Here is a 17,611-nt window from a genome sequence, read left to right on the forward strand (position 1 = left end):
AGTCATAAATCAGTCCTTGAGCTTTTGTTTTGTTGTTTATTGAGGGGATTTAGAACTGGGATAGGGTAGCAGGAGTATAAGATGCCCAAAGGAACCGACAGCTGAGGACACATTTCCTGAAACTATTCACAAGCTTCTCTTTTGTAGCACAGTCTCTGTTGGAGAGATAGCCAGCATCTCCTTAATGTACCACCCCAGACCCTAGATGAAATTCTCCTCTTCACTCAGCAATCTGGAAGTTTTTCCTGAGAGAGGGATCTGACTCCTGTCCCTTTAGTGAACATTCACTAGTGAACATTCACTAGTAGGAGGCTAATCTGGTTTCCCACCAGAGTGCTCCTTCCCCTATCTACCCAGGGGGTGCAGGTGTACTCACTCAAAGTCTCTCCTGTACCGCTTGTGGATTGGCCGCTGTTGCCAGGCCTATCAGCTGGGCCACTCCTTCCCTGCCATACAGGTGTTCCTCTATCATGGGACCAGTGAGTTCCAAGCTTTCCGCCTTTCCAACTCCTGGCTCACAGGCAAGCCCTATCACACTAGGCCTCTTGGTAGCCTCCTGATCTCAGCCTCACATCTTCCTCTCTCACTCTTCCACCCAACTCATGTTCCCCTCCTGCCACTGAGCAGGCTCCAACACTTTTTAAGGGTGTCCAGCCCTTTGCCAACCTCTTGTTGGGGATTTGCTAGGACCCCTCAAGAGTGCAACCAGCCACTCCTCAGATCCACCCACTCCCTCTAAGCCCCTCCTCCAAAAGCCCCAGAAATTCCAGAAGGTCTGGCCCGCAGAACCTCTCAGCCCTGACCACAATCTGACCCTTCTGGCTATTACACCTGAGCTGCTATTCAGCTCCTGCCTAACTGTTAGGATCGAGCTCCCCCTAGCTAAACTAGGAGGGTACTACATGAAGGTAAAAGAGAATCCCAAATTTTGGGTTCACACCAGAACAGTAATAAAGTGGGAAATCTTACAATGGAGACATCTGGTGACACCCCAGGGTTCTCTCACTTTGGAAGAATTTCCTCTCACTTCCTGTGTTTGTTATATAGGACAGGAACTGAAGAGAAATCTTTCCAATGGGACACAGATGTAAAAAAAACCTGCCAGGGATTATAATTCTTCCTTATGCTATCCACAAAAAAAGTTGTACCTTTAGTTACACTTTAACCAATTCCCGCTGACCTGGCCTCTCAGCCAGTAGGCTTTAACCCTGAACAACCCTAGGTAGACACTTTACTGTACTGAGAGTGCATTCTCCAAGCACAGTAACAAACGGGTAGCCGAAAGCTCCCGATGCATACTTTCTGATCATGTGACCACTGTAACCACATCGGTCATATGATTGGAATGCCCACCTATTAAAGGGCCGGGAGGCAGCAGCAGGAAGGCATTAACCAGTATTCTGTGGAAACCCTAGGGTTCCTCCAAAGGTTGCTAGGGTTTTCTTGAGCAATGAGCAATGTCTGCCACTCAGATAAGTTGAGGTTGAAGCCAGCGATCTTTTTAGCTATCTGTAAGAGAGGATTCTCCCCCACTGACCACAAATGTAAGGAGTATTCTTCTCAGTGACCATCACACTAAAGTACAGTGAGCTATAAATTCAGCAATTTTTAGCAGTGGTTCCCTGAGACAGAGACATTATTTCAATGATTCCTCTGTATTAAAAAGGTTGAGAAAGACTGCTCTGGGTACTAAACTAGCCATACCACCCTGCACTACAAAATTCACTTAAAGCCACTTCCCAGTAAATAGATCCTATAACAACAGAAAAAAATAATTAAAAAAGCATATACAAGCAGACCATCTAGATCAAATACATCTTTTATAGATTTTTTTTAAAATCATCATGCCTAAGGCTGACCTTTGTTTTCCAAGGCAAAAAACTAAATTCAGTAACTGTTAGCAACCAATTATTTTACTTCCCCGACTACATTTAACTGCTTAAAGTCAAAATTTGTTTGGTTGCTCTATTCTACTGCATGATATTGCCTTCCGCACAGTGATGACAAAGTCTAAGTCATTTATTACAAGTTATTTGATATAACATGTAACAGTTATAATTCAGCATGAGCTACATCAAAATGAGTAAAATCAGTTTCTCCTGCCATGTATCTCGTGATATCTGCAAAATTATGAATTTGCAATGAGACTACCATTAATAAACGACTGACATTAAGGATTGCATAAACAGCAGGTGGCCACTTTCATGGCAGTAGGGGATTTCTAAATTACGATTCATAAATAAAGTCTAGATAACAGGGTCACGAATAACTCTGCCATACATAATGATTGCATCTCAAGCCTACTGTAGTTCAGTCACTCCTCCCAGGAGCTGAGCCCCCCCCCCCCCCATATGGAACGGAAGTGGCAGTCAATGTGTTAAATTGCTGACCTAATCTCCCAAGCGCTCCATTCTTCAGGCTCAGTAGTCAAGAACTTTGCTTTCCCAGTTGTGTATGATCAGGATGATGTGAATGGGAATATGCAAATAGGCACTGCCGAAAAGGAACACCAGACTGAGACGTTATTGGCAATTCCCTGAGTCACACCACCCAAATCAGCCTCTCCGGTGAGAGGATTGTGCGTCTATTCAAAGGACTAAGTGAAAAACTGAGCCTGGAAGAGAAGCTTCTCAGCTCACAAAGACTGGTACTGTGAAACAAAACAATCCTTTCAGATGGAGAGAGAATTATCAGAAACCTTGGACTGGGGTTACATTGGGATGTTATTGCAGTACAGCCCATCAAGAGTGTGAGTCTACAGAATGAGTACATGATTTCCTGCCCTCTGATTGGCTGGAATCTATGTCAGTGCTCAGCTAGAACTGTCATCCTTAAAATCCCTTGTGAGCTGTAAGCGCATAGCCTCTGACCCTTATTACCCAGCCTTACTCACAGGTAAATATGAACACATACCTGAAATGATTGCCTTACTGCAGTCTGTCCTTTTCTGCATTGGAATAATGTATGAAAATAGGATTTTAATAAAGTGTATCATATCTATGACATGCTGACATTTTTTCATTTTGTCATTTTTATGTGTGCAGTGCAAAGTAGAAACATCTAAGGTTACTGTTGGGCAAATATATGTCTGCTAACACAATGGGCCTATTTACTAAAGCAAATGAACCAAGAGCCATGATAAATTGCATCGCGGGGTTACATGAAGACATACAACCACACAACAATTGAGATCCCAGCACTTTTCTAGCTAATCATGCACTGATGTTCAATGTGTATGGTGCAGTTTGAGCTTGCTGTGCACCTTGAACATCCAAATAATGCTGCTTTGCTGCTTTCTGTACTCACAAGGCACAAAGGAATGCACATATTGACATTTTACATGGTCACAGCAATAATATCTGCACATGTGCATTAGAACTCTCCAAGCAAAGCTTGCATTATGACTTTTCTACTTTTACTTATTTATTACAGTCCTCTTAAATTGTCACTAAACCCAGCACCCTGCATTCACTATATATGTCCTCCCACAGTACACAGAACATGGAAATGCAATTTGTAACTATCAACTGCCAAATACCTTTTCTCATCAGCAGTATATCAGTCTTGTGATTTCTATCAGTGTCCAGCTGATCACTGGTTAAAGCTTGTAGGAGGAGTTATCATTCTGCTCTGACTGTCCTATGAGGCTACATAATCCCTGAACCGTCTGGACAGTGCTGATTGGCCCTGTGCTGATCACATGCACCCTCACAAAAAAAACAAACAAAAAAAACTCTCTAGCAATACCCACTAAACTGAGGATGTGCAAAGTGTCTCCTAGAACTCTGTACTATCAGCAGATGGATTGGGGACAGTAGAAGAAGGGGAGGATCAGAGAAGACAGGATCAAACAGCCTTTTTACACAATGCAGAGGATTAACCCCTTAGGTTCCACAGTGAGTATAACAAGCATGCTTTACTGCATATACTGTACAGACTGATTTTACTGTTGTGGGTTTAGTAACACTTTAAGGGCCCATTCACATCTCTCCACTGCAGTGCATTGTGGGAAAGTGTGCATTATTGCAACATGTGTCAGCACATGCTAACAGTTTTAGGTCATTGTGTTGGCACTAGTTAATAATGGCAGTCTAACACATTAACCCAAAGCACCTCCAACACACAGTAAAACTTCACAGCACAGGTATATCTTGTTTCTGTTGCGACACACAGCAACACACTAATGTGCATTGTACACTGCATTGGCAAGAATGGTGGATGTCCAATGTTAATGTCTGTTTTGGTGCACTGGTGGCCCATTCATTTAAAATAGTTGCCTTAAAGTGTATGTATACTCAAAGCTTTTCTTGGGTTTTGGATAGTGTAGGGAAGTTCTGGCAGTTTATATTTTTGCTGACTGTGGCGAGAGCTTTCTTTACTTCCTGTTGTGGATACAGAACAGGAAGTTAGAGTAAATCTCTACAAAGTGGGAAAATTCCTCTCCTGCAAGTCCCCAGGACAAGTGTTCCCACTGGGAGATTTTCCATCTATCCATGTTCTATAAACAACTGTAAAATTTTGCATAATTTTAAATGATTTTCTGTTTTGATTATAATAGCCAACATGACAAATAGAGCAGTGAATCTACTTTGATGGGAAACAACTGGTAATAAAAACATGACAGAGGTTCCCCAACCTAACCAAAATCCAAACATAAAAGCACAGTTCTGTAATGCAGTTTTGACTTTGCATTGTGATGGTCAGTCCCTGTGTGATACAGGGTTCATTTAAAGCGGAGTTAGAGTGAAAAAAAAAAGTCAGCAGGTAAAAAAACTGTAGCTGCTGACTTTTAAAAAATGGAAACTTTCCTGTCCCTTGATCCCGTGGTGTCCCCCCCCCCCACAGCCCGTTTCACTGGCCGCCCTGTGTTCCTGGTGCTGGCATTTTCAGTGTGGGCCCCGGGTTGTGACAGCTTGCGGCTTCACAGCAGGGTGCCCACTGTGCATGCATGAGTAGCGCTGCGCTTTGTGAATGGTCCCGTAGTCTTCTGGGACCTGTCACGTGTCCCAGAAGACTACCGGGAGGGAGAAGGGGGAAGACAACTTCCGCTTCCGATTGCCTAGGCGATCGCAGCAGAAGTGGGAGCAGACACTTGTCAGTTTTGGGTTCCCGCTCCCCAAAGGTGCCAATCCTTAATGGAGAGCGGGGGACCAATCCTTACAATGGAATTTCCCCTTTTGGGTGGAGTTCCGCTTTAAGCTAGAACTGAAGGCAAAACTTTTTATTCTTTTAATAGAGTAAGGGAGGGTGATATGTCCCATTGAGGGAGATTTCACTTTTCTTACTGTCCCATAGTCAAAACAGGAAGCAAGAGCAAACCGCACCAAAGTGAAACTCCAAAGCAGGGGTTTTGAATTAAAATGTATGGAGGTCCAGTCTGTAAAATTTTCTAGGTGTGGAGGTCCGAATTGCATATTTGGCTCAGATCAGATCCTTTACATCGCATCCCCTCCACATCTATATCACCATTCCCTTCTTACATCAGTGTCTTCAGTGCCCCCTCCCCTTTACATCACAGTTACTCCCCCTTTTTGTCACAGTTTCCACCCTCCCACATCCAAGTCCCCCTACCCTTTCTGTCACAGTCCCCCACTTTATGTCACAGTTCTTCCTTCATGTCACTGTGTCCCCCCTTATCCCTCCCTTCATAGCACTTTCCTCTGCCCCCATTTACAGCACTGTCCTGAGCCCCCCTTTATAGCAATGTCTTCCCCCCTTTAAAGCAGTGTCTTCCCCCCTTTATAGCAGTGTCCTCCCCCCTTTATAGCAGTGTGCTCACTGCCTTTATAGCAGTTTCCTGACCCTCCCTTTATAGCAGTGCCCTGCGCCCCCTTTATAGCAGTGGTCTCTCCCCTTTTTAGCAATGTCCCAAACCCCCTTTATGGCAGTGCCCTCACCCCCCTTTATAGCAATGCCCTGAGCCCCCCTTCATAGCAATGTCCTAAGCCCCCCCTTTATAGCAGTGTTGTCCACCCTTTTATAGTAATGTTCTGAGCCCTCCCACCCCCTTTATCACAGTATCATCCTCCATTTATAGCAATGTCCTGAGCCCCCCTTTATAGCAATGTCCCAAGCCCCCCATTTATAGCAGTGTTGTCCACCCTTTTATAGTAATGTTCTGAGCCCCCCCCCCCTTTTATCACAGTGTCATCCTCCATTTATAGCAATGTCCTGAGCCCCCCTTTATAGCAATGTCCTGAACCCCCTCTATATAGCAGTGTCCTCAAACCCCCCCCCCCCTTTTTTATAGTAGTGCCTCACCCCCTTTATAGCAATGTCCCAAGCCCCCCCCCCTTTATAGCAGTGTTGTCCACCCTTTTATAGTAATGTTCTGAGCCCCCCCCCCCTTTATCACAGTGTCATCCTCCATTTATAGCAATGTCCTGAGCCCCCCTTTATAGCAATGTCCTGAACCCCCTCTATATAGCAGTGTCCTCAAACCCCCCCCTTTTTTATAGTAGTGCCCTCACCCCCTTTATAGCAGTGTCCTAAGCTCCCCTTTATAGCCCTGTCCTCCCCTTTATAGCGATGTCCTGAGCCCCCCTTTTATAGCAATGTCCCATCCCCCTTTATAGCAGTGTCCTTGCCCTCCTTTATAGCAGTGTCCAGAGCACCCCTCCTATAGCAGCATCCTTCCCCCTTTATAGCAATAACCTGAGCCCCCCTTTATAGCAGTGTCCAGAGCACCCCTCTTATAGCAGCATCCTTCCCCCTTTATAGCAGTGTCCATCCCCCCCTTCCTTTCCACAACAGAATTTAGTAGCATTTCAGTCCTACCTTACATACGGCAGGTCTGGATGGAGGGCAGGAGATGCCCAACATTACAAGCTGGTGATTAGTTGCTTGGACTGCCCACAGTCCTGGCAATCAATCACCTGCTTGCATCTCCTGCCCTCCATCCAGACCTGCCACCCTGGGGAAAGAAGCAAGAGAGTGATGTACGTGGTGGCCAGGGCAGAAAGAGAGATCCGGGTTCTAAATGGCAGGACCGCAGTGGTGTGGAAGGGACTGTCACTCAGTCTGGATCCAGTTCGGCATTTAGTGATGCCTGCTGTAAAGAGTTCACCAGAACTAGTGTCGCCATTAGACAGTTTCCCTTTTTTCCTGCTCTCGTGGGAACTCAAAAATTGGGATTTTTTTTTCACTTTCATCTTTGGTGACAACAGCTAATATGATAAATAGAGAGGGTGAATCTCCCTAATGGGGACACAGACAGCAATAAAAACTAACAGGTGTCCAAATTCCTTTCCACTCTGGCCAAAACTAAAGTTTTGCTTGTATTATATTATAAAGGCTAATAAATTATTAAAATTAATGAGTAAACATTGTCATGAAAATGCCTTGGAATATTGCCTTTTTCAGGCTATATATATATATATATTCTAACATGCTGGCACAGTATTTCCTGACAATGCAGATATGGCTTTATGTGTAATGTAATGTCTTTTACTCTAATTATTTTAGTTCCAAACTCCCATAGGACTGGTGCATTACATTGTGGCTAAAAGGAATTGTTCAGGGTATGTAAATGCAGGAGTCAGCAAAAGAGAATAAAAAAGACTAAATGTTAAGCTAGAATTTCTGTCCAATATGTATACCATCATTAATTCATTGTTTATATACAAAGGATAAGGTATAAAAGAAAAGTGTGGGGGGGGGGGGTTCTTTTTACTTTCTGTCCCATAACCATAACAGGAAGTGAGGGGAAATCCCTCAAAAGTGAGGGAATCCCTGGTTATCACCAGGGTTACAAAAACTAGTGCTCCCATTGGAAGATTTCCCCCCTATTCCTGTTCAGATGACAAACCAAATGTCTGGACTTTCTTTCACTTTCAGTGATAATGGTCACCAAGACAAGAGAGCTTGTACCCCCCTAACAGGAGCAAGGACAGCATTAAAAATCTGATCTGTTCTAATCTTTCTGCACTCTATTCAAAACACCAAAGGTTTTGCCTTTAGTCATATTGTAAGTGATCCTGTTGCTTTTTGCCTGCTTTCAGAAAAAAACTTAATTGATCCTTTAACCACTTCCCGCCGGGCCTATAGCAAATTGACGGCCACGCAGGACTTTCATCGTTTCAGGTGGACATCATCCTGGAACGAGCCTCTTGCATGGCCATGGGGCTCTGCTGCGGGCACGATTTGTCACCAGTTCTGCTTGATCAGCCAAGGACTGATCAGCGTACCGGCCCGCTGCCGATGCCATGTGATTTTTGTGACCAATCATAGCAGATCACATGACAACTGAAAACAATGAATGGCTTCGATTCATGCTATTCATTGTTACAATTGTGTTGTTAGCTGTGATTGGTCACATTGGTCACATGGTACAGACAGGGCCAATCACAGCCCATCTGTACCATATGATTAGCTGTGGCCAATCACAACTAATCACAACAAAGTTAATGAATCGATTTCATTCAGTAAAATGCTTGCTTATAGCAGTGAAATTCACTTCTATAAGCAATCATGATGTACAAAAAAATTCCTGATTACTTCCTCAGAGTAGTACAATGTGACTATGGTAAAATTTTATTGCTCTGGTCACAGTGAGTTGAAAAAAAAATCGATTGAAGTGGTGAAAGTGGTTGTAAAGGCTTGTGTGTGTGTGTGTTTTTTTAAATTTTTATTATAATTTTTTTATACTTGCCTGCTCCGTGCAATGCTATTGCCCCGAACCTCCTCTTCTAGAGTCCCCCCTGAGCACTCTCTGCTCTTCCACTTCCTGGTGCACCCCCATAGGAAGCTGCTTCCAAAGGTGGCAACCTGCAGGCTTGCTCCCAAGCCAGGCTGTGGCAGTCGATTGACACACACAACGTGGCTGCCCCCCCCCCCCCCCCCACAAACACACACACTCAAACATGAGTTTTAAGGGGGAGTGGTTATCTTTAGCACCACTTTAGGTCAACCAATAAAATTCCTATTGATTTTTATTTTTTGTCTGTGAGCCCTTCACTTCCTGCCACCCACAAAACAAAATAAATAGGGCCCTTGTTGTCTCAGCACTAGTGGCTAATTTACAAATCTCTATATTCATTGCAATAACAAAACTAAGGAACAGTAAGTGTTGAAAGGGGCAGCACTGTGGCTAAATGGCTAGCACTTCCACCTGGCAGCACTAGGGTCATTGGTTCAAATCATTGGTTCAAATCCCAACCACAGCACCACCTGCCTGGAGTTTGCATATTCTCCCCATGCCTGTGTGGATTTCCTCTGGGTACTCCAGTTTCCTTCCACACTCCAAAGACATGCTGGTAGGCTTATTGGATCCTGTCCAAATTGTCCCTAGTATGTGTGTGAATGTAAGTTAGGGACCTTAGATTGTACGCCCCTTGAGGGTTAGGGACTGATGCGAATGTACAATATATATGTAAACCACTGTGTAAATTGATGGCACTATATAAGTACCTGTAATAAACAAAAGTTATCTACTTTGGGGTAAATAACTCAAAATATGCTCTCATTTAAAGCATACTACACTTTTCCTTTAAAATCTAACTCCTGTCACATTTTTTTTTTGGGGGGGGGGATTCAGTGGAAATCTAATATTTTTATAAACTTTTTATCTCTGACTGTAACCCCATTGGAGAGATTTTCCCTCGCTTTCTTTGTTTTATGCTTTTGCCTGCATTTTCATTGGATAGATTTTCAATCGCTTACTTCATGTGGGACATAACCTTTAACAACCTGACTGATGCTCTGACCCTTTATTAATCTATCCAAAACAAAATAAAAAGTTTTGTCTGAAGTTGGGCTCCATTTTTGTGTATTAAATCCATTGCCTATTAGTTTTTGCTGCAGTACTCACCCCTCTCCAGACTCAACACTCCTGGTCTTGAACACCACTCACATACTTGGTTGAACTATGGCAAGCACCACCCAGCCCACTTCCAGTGAGCCCAATCTGTAATGGACATCCCCCACAGTCTGGGCTCTCAGAACTCCTGGACTGAAGTAATGATGTAATGACAGGTACCGTGCAGTTCAGGAGATATGGTGCACCATTGCCATCGAGGAAGGAGCAAAAAGAACCTGTGAAATCACCAGACTGGCCTTAAAAACTGCATGGAAAATGGTATGTATAAAGGTTATGTAGAACTGAGCCTCTTAGGAGCTTCTGAGCATTCCTACTGCTAATCTGCCTTTAAGCTACACCCAAATACTCAATGACCCACCAACAGCAACAGACACACAGATTTAACATCAATATTCTTTTTGTAGATTTTTATTGGCATAAATGATGGATAGAGGGTTGGGCGTACAGGATAACTAAGTACAGCTGCTATAATTTCTTTTGCTCTGTAGTATCTTTTCAGCAGACTCCCAGGCTAAAGCTCAAGCCAGATTGACAACAGGATTTAGGTACCTTCAGCTCTTCTCACAGACTAGCTGTGGACCTTTAAGCGAAGACCGTCAATCTGTATTTTTGGACCTTTAGGCAGAGACCAGAAAACTGTATAAGCTGAACTCTACTTTAGCTTAAGCTTCCTACACTGGGCTGCAGGCCTGAGAAGCATGAACTGGAGCTTTCTGGAACTATACCCACCCTAAGCAGCAGGCTGGAGAGGCAAGAGTCTCTGGACCCACCTCCTCCCCAGGTAGCACGCCTGGGAGACAAAGGACTCTTCACACATACATCCTCTCAAGGCAAAGCCTCCGAGGCAAGGATCTTTACAGATGGTCCTCTACAAATATTTATTCCTTTCCTCAACCGACATTACTGGCATTAAACCCTCAGTAATTGGTCAGTGTGAAATAAATATTAACCCACAACATTGCATGATCCTACTATATCTATTGGAGTAAACTCTCCAGAAGTAGGCAGAAGCAAACAATGTTATGGGCTTAGGAGAAACCCAACAAACTCAGATAATGCAACCAAACAGAACTCAGCATAGCTGCCAACACTACATTTAGACTAGGTCCATGCACTTAAAAAAATGGTGGGGGCATTTAAAGGAAGAGGGGTGAGGCCAGATAGTGGGATGTAGGAGTGAAGGTGGAGACCCACTTTAAGCAAACTTCCAAGTGAACCAGAAGACTAGCTTCAATTAAACATTGTACTTTGCAACTGCCCTGTTTTTTCCCAGGATAATACCAGTTTCATTTGTCTTTTCTATGAACTATTCCTGGTTAGAAAACAGTTTGACAGTTGAAATGTTTTGCCATGCAGTAAAATGTAAAGGAATGTATTTCCTTGCTCATTTATTCTGGGTCTGTGAATGATTCATTCACCCATTTAGGGGATACAAAGTATTATTAGCAGTCCTTTTTTAAGTGGAATAAGCATGGTTTTAAATTCATAAACAGATATTGCATGTGTAGATTTGAGAGCTTTTAGTTACATACGGCAGAAATGAGGTCAGCAGAAGTTTACAGTAAGTCAATGGCCAGTGGATTTACATGGTTCTCAACTCCTAGATAATTAAACTGATGCTGAATGCTTATTAATTTGGGTTTACTGGGCTGCTTTGTGTACTTCCAGATTTCCATCTGCAGTACCATGTGCTTAATTCCCTATCAACCACCAGAGCTTTTCATGTCATTGCGCTTCCTCTGATAAAGCTTTAATAACCAATAATAGTTGTTTCTGAGAAATTTCTGTCGTTATCAAGCAATTTGACTTTGTTGCTCCTTCCAGTGTGACAGTACAGCTTTGAGGATCATTCCACAAAATCATATTAGCTAGAGCCGGTGGGTGCTTTTTTTGGAAAAACAATATTCGGTAGAACTCTTCTTTTACTGTACCAGGATTTATAAAGATTTAAATGGAATGAAGGAAAACTGCAATAATCAATAGATGTACAACTTTCAGATGTAATGATACCCTTTTCCAGTGTAGGTTAAAGAATAAAAACTGAAATCAGATTGGTAGCTCTGGGCTACCCAGGGCTATATATAACATTAGGCACAGTAGTTTGTGCCTATAGGCACCAGAGAGAAGAGGCTGTTTTTTTCCTGTACAGAGAAATCTATGTATTTTGTCTCTATTTGTAGAACTACATTGATCCCATATAATCTTGTTTAAACATTGCCACAATATTATACGTCACCATAAGGACCGGTAAAATATGAAGGTGTTCATTGTAATAGTGCTGATCCTAGCAGATGGGGTGGTACTTTAAGTGCTATAGGCTGCAGTGAAGGAAATGTGGCCCTTGGGATAACAATCTACATTTTCTTTGCTCTAGTTTTCATTGACTGTGCTCTTACTTGCTAGACAGTTTCTTTTAGAATAATTTATCATATTCTGAATATTTTATGATGATGAGCTCCCTAATTTCCCAGGATCCATTTTGAAATGGCACTTCAGAATGCTCCCCACTGTGACTGTCACATAAAGCTGGATTACAGGGTAAATAAAAAGCCTCCCTTTCAGTGGGACTGCCCCTGCACTGCAAGGGTTAAATGTTTATTTACATCAGTGGTCTCCAAACCGCGGCCCTCTGCTTGCCTCTATCTGGTCCTTGGGGACTATTTCATCCACTGATACCAACAACTGGGCATAATTTCCCCCCCCCCTTACACCAATGAAGGGGGCACAATGCCTTCCAATGACACCAGTGATGGGGCACAATTCCTCCCAATGACACCAAAGATATAGCACAATTCCTCTGACTGACACCAAACAATAAGGCATTATTTTTTCCCACTGAAGTTGGGACCTTTTCTACTCCCACTGGCTACAGTCCGACCCTTCTAAAGTCTAAAGGACAGTAAACTGGCTCTTTGTTTAGAAAGTTTGGAGACCCTTGCTCTACATTAAGGAGACCAGGTAAAGCAGATATAATTTCCTGATCCTCTACTCCCACAGGTTCCTTTGTGTCAAGGCCAGTCCCCGCATCCTTTTTTTCCCCACTATCTGGCAGTTGGGTGTCCCTGATGCCATCATAACTGCAGGGCCCTTAGCTCTGGATGTGGAAATGCAGAGGAACAGTCCACTGACAGAGCATATAGGGGTACTGTCTGCTGGGGATGCAGAGGATCAGGTAAGTAAAACTGCTTTTACCATCCTTAAAACCAAGCATTTAACCCTTGCAGTGTGGGGGCAGCCCTACTGCAAGAGAGGATTTTTACAGCACTTTTAGTGGAGTTGGGCTTAAAAGTGTCTCTGTTGCCACAAAGAAAAAAAGGACTCCTTGCAGAAAAGAGGGCTAATTCGTACCAACCCCACCATTCCTGCCTCAGCTCTTTGTTCTCTTATAGATCTATGCTGATTAAAGAACCTTCAGCATTTCACATACTTCCAGGAGTGACGGGTGCCTGGTTCCCTACTGCATGCCGTGGTACCATCCGCCAGTCACTTTGTCATTATTTGGACATAGGGATTCAGCTGGTGGCAGGTGGAACATCGAAGATGCCCATAAGGTCACAGATGCTGGAGTTTCCTTAGCAGCCTGACTCTTCAAGAGGCACATGCCTGCAGCAGCATTCTCTAAAACCATCCAATCACTGCCAAATCCTGGGCTGTTCTGACAGGCAAAGCTAGGACAATTTGCAACGTGCGGCTAAGCCCTGACCCCACACATCCCAAATGGTCCATCAAGTCTGCCTTTAATTTTTCTATATACATTTTTGTATTTTTTGCTTGTTTTTATTTATTTATTTAATTTTTACTTTTTTTTTGTCTGAGTACAGATCTATTGTCTCAAGCATTTTTTAATCCACTTACTGTTGACTGACTCACTACTTCTGCTGGAAGTCTATTCCAAGCATCAACTACCCTTTCAGTAAAATAATAGAGTAGTTTTGAACTTTCCTCCAGTTAATTTGAGGTCATGTCCCCGTTTTTGACCTTGGTTTTATATTGAAAAGCCTGTCCTCCTGAACCTTATTCACTCCCTTGATGTAGTTCAAAGTTGCAATCATGTCTCCCCTTTCCCTTGTATTCTCTACAGTTTACATATGAAGTTCCTGGTCCCTCCTGATATGTTTTATCTCTTAGATCTTTCACCATTATTGTTATCCTCCCCCCTCTAGCAAAGGTAAGTATATGCTGGTGGTATACAAGAGAGTACAGCAAACCTATTGTGATGCCTAAGGTTTGCTTTAAGGTACTAAAACTCCAATTTACATTAAAATAAGGGCAGAAAGCTGCACAGGGAGGAAGGATGTAAATACAGATTCCAGCATAAAGGATTTGGGATTTCAGCTGACTTTTCATTTGATGAGTAATGGGGTCCTTGTCAATAACAAGGGAGACAATAAATCATTGCCATCCTATATAAATGACTCAGCAGCTGCTGAGATGAGTCAAGAAGCTAAACAGTAAATTATTCAAAGCCCTGAAGTCACATTACAGCTCCCTGCATCTAAATGCAACAAACAGCCTGTGAGCCACAAGGATGCAGTATATCATCACCCTCTTCAGTCCTGTACGTCTTACACACATTTACACTACTTGATTTTCATAATTTACTGGCAATAGAAACAGTATGATGCCACCACTGTCTCCGTTTGTTACAGTCAATATCACCAATGGAATCTTTCTTGCTGTCCTTCCCGATCCCAGCAGCCAAAGTCAATAGCATGCCTTTCTAGAAATCCATTTTCTTTGGAAACAGACATTTTGGAAACAGCACCTGTCAAAGTGCTGAAATGGAAGAAGGGATTTTCCTCCTTGCTGGTTTTGCAGATCAATATATTTTAGCACAGCATTAAAAAGGGGTTCCAGTACACATCAGCACAACCTAAATTGGTTGTCAGCTTTATAGCATACACCATTGTGGCATTTAAGTGAAATGCATGGCCAAGGTATATACAAGTCAAGAATTCATTGATTTGAGATTCCTGAAAGTTCTGTAATCTCCATTATATTAGAAGCAGCATTATTTTCTGAACAGTTTGTTTGAAGAAGTTTTCTATGTTACCTTAAAGGCCTATTCACACTATATTGGTTGTGTTGTGCTGGGCAGCTTTGTCAAATGCAGTTCCAACTCATACGTAAATAATCAGTACGTTGGGCTGTGTATATATACACTGCTCCAAAAATTAAAGAAACACTTTGAAAACACATCAGATCTCAATGGGGAAAAATATTATGCTGGATACCTATACTGATATGGACTGGGTAACGTGTTAGGAATGTAAGGATGCCGCATTGTTTGATGGAAATGAAAATTATCAACCTACAGAGGACTGAATTCACAGACACCCTGAAAATCAAAGTGAAAAAATTATGCAGAAGGCTAGTCCATTTTGCAGAAATTTCAAAATGGTACTCAGTAGTTTGTATGGCCTTGTGCTTGTATGGTGCTTGTATGCATGCCTGACAACATTGGGGCATGCTCCTAATGAGATGACGGATAGTGTCCTGGGGTATTTTCAGATCTGGACCAGGGCATTACTGAGCTCCTGGATAGTCTGAGGTGCAACCTGGCGGTGTCAGATGGACCGAAACATGATATCCCAGAGGTGTTCCATTGGATTTAGGTCAGGCGAGCATGGGGGCCATTCAATGGTATCAATTCCTTCATCCCCCAGGAACTGCCTGCATACTCTCGTGAGGCTGCGCATTGTCATGCACCAGAAGGAACCCAGGACCCACTGCACCAACGTAGGGTCTGACAACGGGTCCAAGGATTTCATCCCAATACCAAATGGCAGTCAGGGTGCCACTGTCTAGCCTGTCTGTGCGTCCCTCCATGGATATGCCTCCCCAGACCATCACTGACCCACAACTAAAACAGTCATGCTGAATGATGTTACAGACAGCATAACGTTCTCCAGAACCTTTCACGTCTGTCACATGTGCTCAGGGTGAACCTGCTCCCATCTGTGAAAAGCACAGGGCACCAGTGGTGGACCTGCCAATTCTGGTGTGCAATGGCACATGCCAATTAAGCTCTATGGTGCTGGGCAGTGAGCACAGGGCCCACTAGAGGATGTCGGGCCCTCAGGCCACCCTCATGAAGTCCATTTCTGATTGTTTGGTCAGAACCATTCACACCAGTGACCTGCTGGAGGTCATTTTGTAGGGCTCTGGCAGTGCTCAGCGTGTTCCTCCTTGCACAAAGGATCAGATACCAGTCCTGCTGATGGGTTAAGGACCTTCTACGGCCCTGTCCAGCTCTTCTAGAGTAACTGCCTGTCTCCTGGAATCTCTTCCATGCTCTTGAGACTGCGATGTGAGGTGCAGCAAGCCTTCTGGCAATGGCACGTATTGATGTGCCAGGAGGAGTTGGATTGCCTGTGCAAACTCTGTAGGGTCCAGGTATCAACTCATGCTATTAGTAGTGACACTGACCATAGCCAAATGCAAATATAGTAAAAAAACAGTCAGAAAAGATGAGTAGGGAAAAAAATGTCAGTGGCCTCCACCTGTAAAACCATGCCTGTTTTGGGGGTCATCTCAGTCTTGCCCATCTAGTGCACCTCTTGTTAATTTCATTACCAAAGCAGCCGAAACTGATTAACAACCCCCTCTGCTACTTAACTGACCAGATCAATAACCCAGGAGTTTAAATGACTTGGTGCTATAATCTGATTAAAAAGTATTCCTTTATTTTTTTGAGCAGTGTATATCAATTAGTGATTAAACAGAATGTGAAAACATCTTTCATTAACTCTTTTCGTGATTATAAATGTGAATTTAATTGTGACACTCTAATAAATTTATAAAGTCCAAATAAAACTTCTTGTGTGATTAGTAGTGTCTGTTATTCAATTCATCCAGTGATTTGCGTATCCACCACCACCAAACACAGTCTCTTGCCGAATATATAGACCTCAAATTCTAGGTGGGCTATTTGAGCATCAAGCTGTGTGGTACACGATAGACAGACCGCCTATAATTTGGGGTATGGCTGTGTGTTGGGGGGAGGTGTGCATGTCAGCAGAGGTCTGATCATTGTAGGAGAGCAGGAGAACTGACCATACTGTGCTCTCATGCCTAGTGTGGTCAGTTTTTTTTATTAGGAACACAGAGGGGCTGTCAGGAACACCAGGAATTTCACACAAAGGAAGCAATACAAAGAGAACAGGATACTTTCTCATACAAGTACATGGTACAGCAGGCTCATATCAGGAATATGAAATTTTGGCTTTACAGACCCAGAGAGAAGAGGCTGCGGGGACCTTTCTAGCAGCAAAAAAGAGCCCGCAGGAGCAGAGGCATAGGTAAGTAAAACACCCCCTGAACAGAAGCAAACAATTAACCCTTGCAGTGCAGGGGCAGCTATACTTCAGAGGATTGTTTTTTTCTTTACCCAGAGTTCAGCTTTAAGTTTTTCAAATGGCACTGTGAACCTCCTCAAGCCATGAAGGATGCTGATTTGCAACTTCACTCTCTCAATCAATGATAACTATTTTTATTTCTAATGCTAATTGCCTTAGTAAATCAATAGGATAGTATATTATATTGACTTGATTTTTTACAATTCTTCAGTTGCTTCCTGGTTTCTGGTCTAGGCCAAAATGATGTCATACATCCCACGATGGCATTTTTTTTTTCACCTGGAAGAGGGTCTTTCTCAGCTAAGCACACTCTTCAGCCTGCACGCCTGAGCTATGGGCAGATGGATTCCAGGAAGTAAATCCTACATGAGCCATCTACCCTTACTAAAAACAGACAGAGGGGTGTTTTTCAAAGTGATTTCTCAACAAAATATAG

General features: G+C 43.1%; 1 protein-coding gene across 6 annotated transcripts in view; it reads right to left on the minus strand.

Moving 5' to 3' along the window:
- The window catches only part of ACSL6 (acyl-CoA synthetase long chain family member 6), a 265,006-nt gene that overhangs the window by 199,356 nt on the left and 48,039 nt on the right, over positions 1 to 17,611 (minus strand). The window contains exon 1 of one of the 6 annotated variants that reach the window (XM_089694074.1): positions 2,391 to 2,410. The exons of the other annotated variants lie outside the window; for them this stretch is intronic. The gene's annotated coding sequence lies outside the window, so the exon portion shown is untranslated. Of the gene's footprint in view, positions 1 to 2,390; positions 2,411 to 17,611 lie in introns of those variants that run through there. 6 annotated transcript variants of the gene reach the window in all.

The sequence above is a fragment of the Staurois parvus genome, unplaced genomic scaffold (assembly GCF_062004578.1).
Source record: "Staurois parvus isolate SC_StPar_1 unplaced genomic scaffold, SC_StPar_1.0 ptg000648l, whole genome shotgun sequence".
NCBI lineage: Eukaryota > Metazoa > Chordata > Amphibia > Anura > Ranidae > Staurois > Staurois parvus.